We start from the raw sequence: 9,323 nt of genomic DNA, 5'->3' as shown, positions 1-9,323 counted from the left end.
CACCTCTTCTGGAAACAGAATCTATGCGTGGGTTTCCTCCGGGTGCTCCGGTTTTCTCCCACAATCCGAAAGCCGTGCTGGTTAGGGTGCATTGACCGTGCTAAATTCTCCCTCAGTGTACCCGAACAGGCACCGGACTGTGACGACTAGGGCATTTTCACAGTAACTTCATTGCGGTGTTAATATAAACCTACTTGTGACACTAATCAATAAACTTTAAACTTATTCAGCCTGTCCACCATTTAGTGTAGTTGTATGTTATCATTGTATAGTAACTTTGGTATCTGAGTATTGCTGATTTATTTTGAATCTGACAGATGGGTGAGGGTGCGGGGGGCTCCCTGGTATATTCTCCAATGCTAATGTCTTGACCAATCAGCAGCCTTTTCTCCTGCTGCATAAATTGTTGTGCCCTTTGAAATTTGATATTCTGGCACCTGCTCTGGTGAGTGCAAGATAAAAAACTTTGACAGTGTCTCCTTTTGCATCAATATTTATCATCTTATGTTATTTTGATTGAAATAGTGAATGTTTATTTGTTCAGGGGATATGGGCATCGCTGACAAGGCCAACATTTATTGCCCATCCCAATTATCTTTGAGAATGATCCTTCTTGAACTGCTGCAATCCATGTGGTGCAAATACACTCACAATGCTACTGGAAAGCAAATTCCAGGATTCTGACCCAGCGATATATTTCCTAGTCAGGATGACGTGTGACTTGGAAAGGGCCTTTGCCTATGGTGGTGCTCTGATGCAGCTGCTGCTCTTGTCTTTGGCGGCAGAGATTGCAGGTGTGGAGAGTCTGAGGATCGCTGAGGAGCCTTGGCAGTGTGTTTTGTAAATAGTGTACACGGAACTGATGGTGGAGAGAAATTAACCTTTGAGGTAGTGGATCAGTTACCAATCAAGAGGCTACTATGTCCTGGATGGTATTGCGCTTCTTGAGCATTGTTGGAGCTGCGCCCATCCTGGCGAGTGACACTCCTGACTTGTACCTTGTGATGATGGACAGTCTTTGGGGAGTTGAGAGTTGAATTACTTACTGCAGAATTCCCAGTCTTCGGCCTGCTCTTGTAGCCACTGTATTTATGTAAAATGTTTATTAATTTTTTAAAAAGTTTATTAGTGTCACAAGTAAGGGTTACGTTACACTGCAATGAAGTTACTGTGAAATTCCCCTAGTCGCCACACGCCGACAGCTGTTCGGGTCAATGCACCTAACCGGCACGTCTTTCGGACTGTGGGAGGGAACCGGAGCACCCGGAGGAAACCCATGCAGACACGGGGAGAACGCGCAAACTCCACACAGACAGTGACCCCCAAGTTGGAAATCGAACCTGGGTCCCTGGCACTGTGAGGCAGCAGTGCTAACCACTGTGCCGCCTGTCACAAGTAGTCTTACATTAACACTGCAATGAAGTTACTGTGAAAATCCCCGAGTCGCCACACTCCAGCACCTGTTCGGGTACACCGAGGGAGAATTTAGCACGGCCAATGCACCTAACCAGCACGTCTTTCGGACTGTGGGAGGAAACCAGAGCACCCGGAGGAAACCCACGCAGACACGGGGAGAACGTACAAACTTCGCATAGACAGTGACCCAAGCCAGGAATCGAACCTGGGTCCCTGGGGCTGTGAGGCAGCAGTGCTAACCACTGTGCCACCGTTCTGCCCCCGATTTATCAATCTGATGTACTCAACGCTGTTCGTCAGGGTGGCCAACTTATCCATTTTACCAAACTCAGATCACCAGGCGCTCCAATATCATTCTCCCTCGAGCAAGTCTCTTTACTTGCCAGAAGAAGCTGCCTCGCACTGGACCAATATCTCAGTGAAATGGACAGTTTCCACATGCAAGGCGAAGACCACTGGCAGGATGGTTATCACACTGAAATAACATTCTTTATTTTATTTCACTTCAAAAAAAAATTCTTTGCAGTGTGAAGTTTGAGCAAAATAAATGACAGGTCTATTTTCCCTGTGAAATGTAAAAATGTCTAAAACATTCTTCTGGTGACTTCAAAACAAAAAGCTTTGGACTAGTAAAACCTTGGCCAGTTCTGTAGCTCAAAGGGATCTGGGTATCCTGGTACACGAATCACAAAAGTGAGTGTGCAGGTACAGCAAGTGATACTCAGTGCAGCGAATATGGCTGGTAGCATCCGCAGTGAAGGCGATTGGAATGTTGGCCTTTATTGCTAGGGGAATGGATGATAAAAGCAGGAAGGTTTTGCGACAGTTGTACAGGTTGTTGACGAGACCATATCCAGAGTACTGTGTACAGTTTTGGTCTCCTTATTTAGAAAATGACATAATTGTATTCTGAGGATGGCAGAGAAGGTTCATTTGACCAATTCCTGGGATAAAGGGGTTGTATTTTGAGGGAAGTCTGACAGGTTGGGCCTGTACCCATTGGAGTCTAGAAGAATGAGAGGTGATCGCATCGCAACATATAAGGTCCTGAGAGGACTTGGCAAGGTAGTGCGGAAATGATATCTCTCTTTATGGGAGAATCTCGAACTAGGAGACACAGTTTATAAATCACAAGCCTCCCGTTTAAAATTGAAACAAGGAGAATTTTTTTCTCTGAGAAGGTTATTGGTCTGTGGAATTCGCTTCCCCAAAGAGTGGTGGAGGCAGAGTGGTTGAGTATATTTAAGACTGAGTTAGACAGATTCCTGGCTGACAAGGGAGTCATAAGATATAGGGGGAAGACAGAAGAGTAGAGGCCACAATCAGAGCAGCCAAGACCCTGAGGGGCTGAATGGCCGATTTCTGCTCCTAATTTATGTATCTATGTTCATATGAGCCAGTACCTGGTACCCACTGTGGGGAAATGGCTGTATGTGGGTGATAGGAAAGCACAAGCTGGGGTCAGTTAGGAAAGTTGTCATGTTCCAGTTGTCTGTGAGTGCCCAACATCAGGGTTCAGACAAACAGTTGCTTAAATGAAGGTCCACAGAGCTATTGCCACCATTCGAAGCAACATCAAGGGGCTTTGGGTGAAGAGTTGCAAGACCCGTGCAAACTGATGTCTGTGCTGCTTTTGGCTTATCCACAACCTTCTCGGTTGTGAAAAGGGCCTGACCAGTGGCTGGAGTACTCAAACCCTATCATTCACTTCAGTTAAAGATCGAGTTAGTATTAGGTTTCTGCTACAATATTGAAAGACTATAAAAATGCTGAAATCCAAAGATTTAAAGTTAAAGTTTATTTATTAGTGTCACAAGTAGACTAACATTAACATTGCAATGAAGTTACTGTGCAAATCCCCTAGTCACCACACTCCAGCATCTGTTTGGGTACATTGAGCGAGAATTTATCGTGGCCAATGCACCTAACCAGCATGTCTTTGGACTGTGGGAGGAAACATAAGCATCCGGAGGAAACCCATGCAAACACGGGGAGAACGTACAGACTCCATATAGACAGTGACCCAAGCTGGGAATCAAACCCAGGTCCCTGACGCTGTGAGGCAGCAGTGCTAACCACTGTGCCACCATGATATGTGGGCTAGGTGGATTGGCCATGGCAAATTGCCCCTTAGTGTCAGGGGGGTTTAGCAGGGTGAATACGTGAGGTTACAGCGATAGGGTCTGGATGGGATTGATGTTGGCGCTGGCTCGATGGGTTGACTGTAGAGATTCTATGATTCAACATGAATTAATTAGATTATTGTATGTAGACTAATGTAGGTTATCTGATTTAGCTGATGTGTTGAATGAATCGGGTCTGTCCAAATCCAAAGTAATTTAAATCATTGCATCAGTTTCAAAAATAATACCTTATAAGTTATCTGCCTAATTAAGTAGAGTTGTATTGTTTTTTACTGACTGATTTCTGTGCATCAACATGTGGGTGCACACGGCCTAAATTGCTATCCAATCATCTTGTAAGATGTTTCCATGGGTTCCTTCATGGGTATTTTTAGTAAGAATACCATACAACATGGAACTGAATTATATACGTCATAGGTACATAGGTAAGGGTTGTTCTTACGGAAGAGAAGGTTGTGATGAGAAACAATATAGAAATCATCGAGTGGTCTAGACAGAGTCGACAGAGAGAAACTGTAAGTATCGGAAGGGTCAGGTGCCAGCAGACACCAATTTAAGGGAACTGGCAAAAGAACCAAAACCAACAAGAGGAATAAACTTCTTTATGCAGCGGCATGGTGGCACCGTGGTTAGCACTGCTGTCTCACAGCGCCAGGGACCCGGGTTCGATTCCGGCCTTGTGTGACTGTGTGGAGTTTGCACATTCTCCCCATGTCTGCGTGGGTTTCCTCCGGGTGCTCCGGTTTCCTCACACAGTCCAAAGATGTGTGGGTTAGGGTGATTGGTCATGCTAAATTGCCCCCTTACTGACCGGGGATATGTAGGTTAGGTGGATTAGCCATGCTAAATGCATGGGGTTGCGGAGAGGGGGTGTGGGTCTGGGATGGATGCTCTTTTGGAGAATCAAGTACAGACTCAATGGGCCAAATGGCCTCCTTCCACGCTGTTGGGATTCTATGGATTTGAATAGTTTCAGTCTGGAATGTGCAGGTTTAATTGAGACTTTGGAAGGGGGTTTGGATGAGTACCTGAGTGGCTCTGGGGAAAGGGCAACATTGTGGAACCAGTTGAATTGCTCTTGCAGAGAAATCTAGTATGGACCCTGCAGACTGAATATCCTCCTGCTGTGCTGCAAGCTATGATTTTAGGAGAAGTGCGGAGTATTGGCTTCCTGTGACTTGCTAAAAACGACCAGACCAAGGGCTACACATAATATGCAAAGATGTTGGGAGTGGGTCTTGCATGAAAACCGACACCAAGTTGAGGGTTCATGGACCCTTTTGTCACATGGAAGAAATACAGCAGAAGCTCTGAATCTTGGATGTGTGCTTGAAGTTGGGGAAAGGCATTGCGCTATGGATGGAGGGGCGTGGGCTTGGGTTTCGATTTCCCTACCCCCTAGCAAAGAACCAACACGTTCAGGGGGACTAGCAGGGTAAATAAGTGGGGTTATGGGGATAGGGCGTGGGTGAGATTGTTGTCAGTGCAGACTCGATGGGCGGAATGGCCTCCTTCTACACTGTAGAGATTCTATGATGGGCCAATTGGCCTGTTCTTGGGTTGCAAGCTATGATTACCGCTTTTGGAAATGGGGTACAACATGAGTCAGGAACAGGGACGGAGAGAAAAAACATACATTTTTAAGATCTTGAGTTCTTATATTTTGAAGTATTCAAATCATTTGTCTCTTTCTATAATAAACAGACTTGCGTGCGATTGAATCCAATATGGCACCATTGGATATTGTACAGATATCTTCAATTAATTAACTTGCACCATTCAGCAAATCAGGAATCAGTATTCAAATAAGTTGCTGATGAATAGATAATTAGGAAAGATCACAAAGATGTGATGACTGTGTTTTTACCTCATAATCCATCGATTGTGTTCTGAGGGTTTCTGGGCCAGTGTACATTAGTGTTTCAGTGGCACTATTTGTCAACTTATTGGTTCATTTCTATTTGATATAAATGGCTAGATCAACCTCCAATTTATTTGATTCCAGGTGTGCCTCTAATTCTAATCACTGCAAGGCCACTGATACCACAACCTGGTCTCGAATTCGCATGGAAAATATCCCAAAGGACTTCACCAGCACCGGCTTCAACACTTCTCCACCGTTTGCCGATACATTCTTGGTGAACAGACTGCTGTATTCTCAGTTCATTTACTATCTCCCAAGAATTATCCTGCTGGTTGTCTACTTCATCATCATGGCCTGCAACATCCTCTATATTATCAAGAGAATAAGATATATTCATTCTGCATTGAAGGTTAGTTATTATTATTAATTCATGGGGTTTGGGTGTCACTGGCTAGGCCAGCATTTATTGCCCATCCCTAATTGCCCTTGGGAAGGTGACATTGAACCATATTCTTGAACCACTGCCATGTGGTGTAGGTACACCCTCAGAGCTGTTGGGAAGGGAGTTCCAGGATTTTGACCCAGCGACAGTGAAGGAATGGCGATATATATGAGCACATTTCCACTCCATCTGACGGAGGAGCAGTGCTCCGAAAGCTTATGGTATTTGCTACCAAATAAACCTGTTGGACTTTAACCTGGTGTTGTGAGACTTCTTAACATATATTTCCAAGCCAGAGTGGGATGTGACCTGGAGGAGAACTTGCATCTGATGGTGTTCCCATGCATCTGCGGCCCATGTCCTTGTAGGTGGTAAAGGTACAGGTTTAGAAGGTGCTGTTGAAGGAGCCTTGGTGGGTTCCTGCAGTGTATCTTGTAAACTGGTACACATTGAATCTAAGGTGCACTGGTGATGAAGGAAATGAATGTTTAAGATGGTGAATGAGGGGCTGACCAAGTGGACAATTCTGTCCGAGGTAGCATTGGGATTCTTGAATGTTGTTGGAGTTGCACTCATCTCGGTAAGTGGAGAGTATTCCATCTCACTCCTGACTTGAGTCTTGTAGATAGAGGGCAGGCTTTAGGGCGTCAGGAGGTGAGTTATTCACCACACAATTCCCAGCCTCTGATCTACTCTTGTTGCACACTATTTATTTGGATGGTCGAGTTAGGTTTCTGGTCAATGGTGACCCTAGGGCGCTGGTGATGGGGGATTCAGCAATGGTAATACCAAGTCAAGGGGCTTTGGTTAGTTTGGCTTTTATTAGAGTTGGTCATTGCCTGACACGAGGTGTGAAGGGCGGCACGGTGACACAGTGGTTAGCACTACAGCCTCATAGCGCCAGGGACCCGGGTTCAATTCCAGCTTGGGTGACTGTGTGTATGGAGTTTACACATTCTCCCTGTGTCTGCTTGGATTTCCTCCAGGTGCTCCGGTTTCCTCCCACAGTCCAAAGATGTGCGGGTTAGGTGGATTGGCCATGCTAAAATGCCCATTAATGTCCCAAGATGTGTAGGTTAGGGGGATTAACCATGGGAAATGTATGGGGTATCAGGGATAGAGCAGGGGAAGAGGGTCTGGGGAAGATGCTCTGTCAAATAGTTGGTGCAGACTCAATGGGCCGAATGGCCTCTTCTGCACTGTAGAGATTCTATGATTTTATGGTGCGGCAACAATAATCTCTCAATGTCAACAAAACGAAGGAGATTGTCATTGACTTCAGGAAGCTTAAAGGAGAACATGCCCCTGTCTACATCAACGGGGACAAAGTAGAAAGGGTCGAGAGCTTCATATTTTTCGACGTCCAGATCACCAACAACCTGTCCTGGTCCCCCCATGCTGACACTATAGTTAAGAAAGCCCACCAACGCCTCTACTTTCTCAGAAGACTAAAGAAATTTAGCATGTCAGCTACGACTCTCACCAACTTTTACAGATGCACCATAGAAAGCATTCTTTTTGGTTGTATCACAGCTTGGTATGGCTCCTGCTCTGTCCAAGACCGCAAGAAACTACAAAGGATTGTGAATACAGCCCAATCCATCACACAAACCAGCCTCCCATCCATTGACTCCATCTACATTTCCCGCTGCCTCGGCAAAGCAGCCAGCATAATTAATGATCCCACACACAACCCGGACATTCTCTCTTCCACCTTATTCCATTGGGAAAAAGTTTCAAAAGTCTAAAAACAGGTACCAGAACTACTTCTTCCCTGCTGTCGTCAGACTTTTGAATGGTCAGATCATAGAATTCTACAGTGCAGAAGGAGGCCATTCGGCCCGTTGAGTCTGCACCGGCCACAATCCCAGCCAGGGCCCCTATCCCCACAACCCCATGCATTTACCCTAGCCTGTCCCCCTGACACTAAGGGGCAATTTAGCATGGCCAATCCACCTAACCCGCACATCTTTGGACTGTGGGGAGGAAACCAGAGGAAACCCATACAGATGCAGGGAGAACGTGCAAACTCCACACAGACAGTGACTCAAGCCGGGAATCGAACCCTGGAGCTGTGAGGCAGCAGGGCTAACCACTGTGCCACCGTGCCGCCCTAAGCTGATCTTTCTCTTTATCCTATCTATAACTGCAAACTAAATTCTGCACCTCTCCTTTCCTTCTCCCCTGTGTACTCTATGAATGGTATGTTTTGTCTGTATAGCGTGCAATAAGCAATACTTTTCACTGTATCCCAGTACGTGTGACAATAATAAATCAAATCAAATCAAAAGGAGTGATATATCAAGAAGCAGTTCACACTCGCACAGGATATTGGCAATCCAGAACTTGGTCCCTTAAAAGATGCTGAGGGAAGGGGGGGTGGGGGCGGGGTCCAATTAAAAATGTCAACATTGAGATGGATAAGATATTTGTTCGGCCAGAGAGTTAAGAGTTCCAGAGCCCTGCTGGGAAGGTGGGTAATTGTAGTTAAGATACTGATGAGTTATGATCTAATTGGATGGGGATATAGGCTTGATGGGCTGAATGGCCTCCTCCTGTTCCTAGGGGGGAGTGAAACGGTAACTATTACCGTCAGCCTTGGCTCTCCCTCCGCCTCCGCCTCCCCCCTGCTAGAGAAAGCAGGAGGATTGCTGCTGTTTATCAGCTGCGATGTGACCCATCAATGAATAACTTGGCACCTCGCACAGGAATGAGTGCAATCCAGGCAGCTCTGGGAACCTCTCTGCTGGAGGAGTTAACACTTTCGACAGCGGGAGCGGAGGGTGTGGGGGGAGGGGGGGGCAATGGATAGAAATTCAGGGAGTAACGAAATCTCACTCCACTGGCTCTGCAGAAGGTTTGGTCCCATCATTAAGGTTATCACACTAATAAATTAATGATAATCATTTATTCACATCCTCATTTAAATGATCTTTCGGAAGAATCAAAGCCACCGTTTGATTGAATAGCAGGATCCTGGCATTCTGCTGAAGTATTTCTGTATCTAAACAGCTTCAGGGACTTTTAGATGGAATGAGAGCAGGGGTAATAAAAACTCTTTTAACCAGTACTATCGATCGTGATGCTATCTTTGAACATTTTGAAGGAGGAGGTCTGTGGAGAAGGCTGGCTTAATGCACCGACAGACTGACAAAGCCCTGCAGTGACAGGCTTCCTGACATGAGGCAGGAGGTGTGGGGGGAGGGAAAGCTGTCTCCTTTAATCTTGTGGAGCTCCGACTTAACTCTGGAATTTTCCTGAACCGATAAACACACACTGATCAGGCTATTCGAAAGCAGTGGAGGGAAAGGGAACAGGTTTGGGGTGAGGGAGAGACACATCTCAGTGCCTGCACAGTTACAATACAACATTCCTGCTGCTTTGTCACATTGTAGCCAACATGACTGTGACAGGCTGTGGGGGCTTATACTGAGATCTTGTTCAATAATCCAGTCTC

This window comes from Mustelus asterias, chromosome 21 (genome assembly GCF_964213995.1).
Source record: "Mustelus asterias chromosome 21, sMusAst1.hap1.1, whole genome shotgun sequence".
NCBI lineage: Eukaryota > Metazoa > Chordata > Chondrichthyes > Carcharhiniformes > Triakidae > Mustelus > Mustelus asterias.
The sequence above is the reverse complement of the archived record's forward strand: the minus strand, read 5'-3'. Positions refer to the sequence as shown.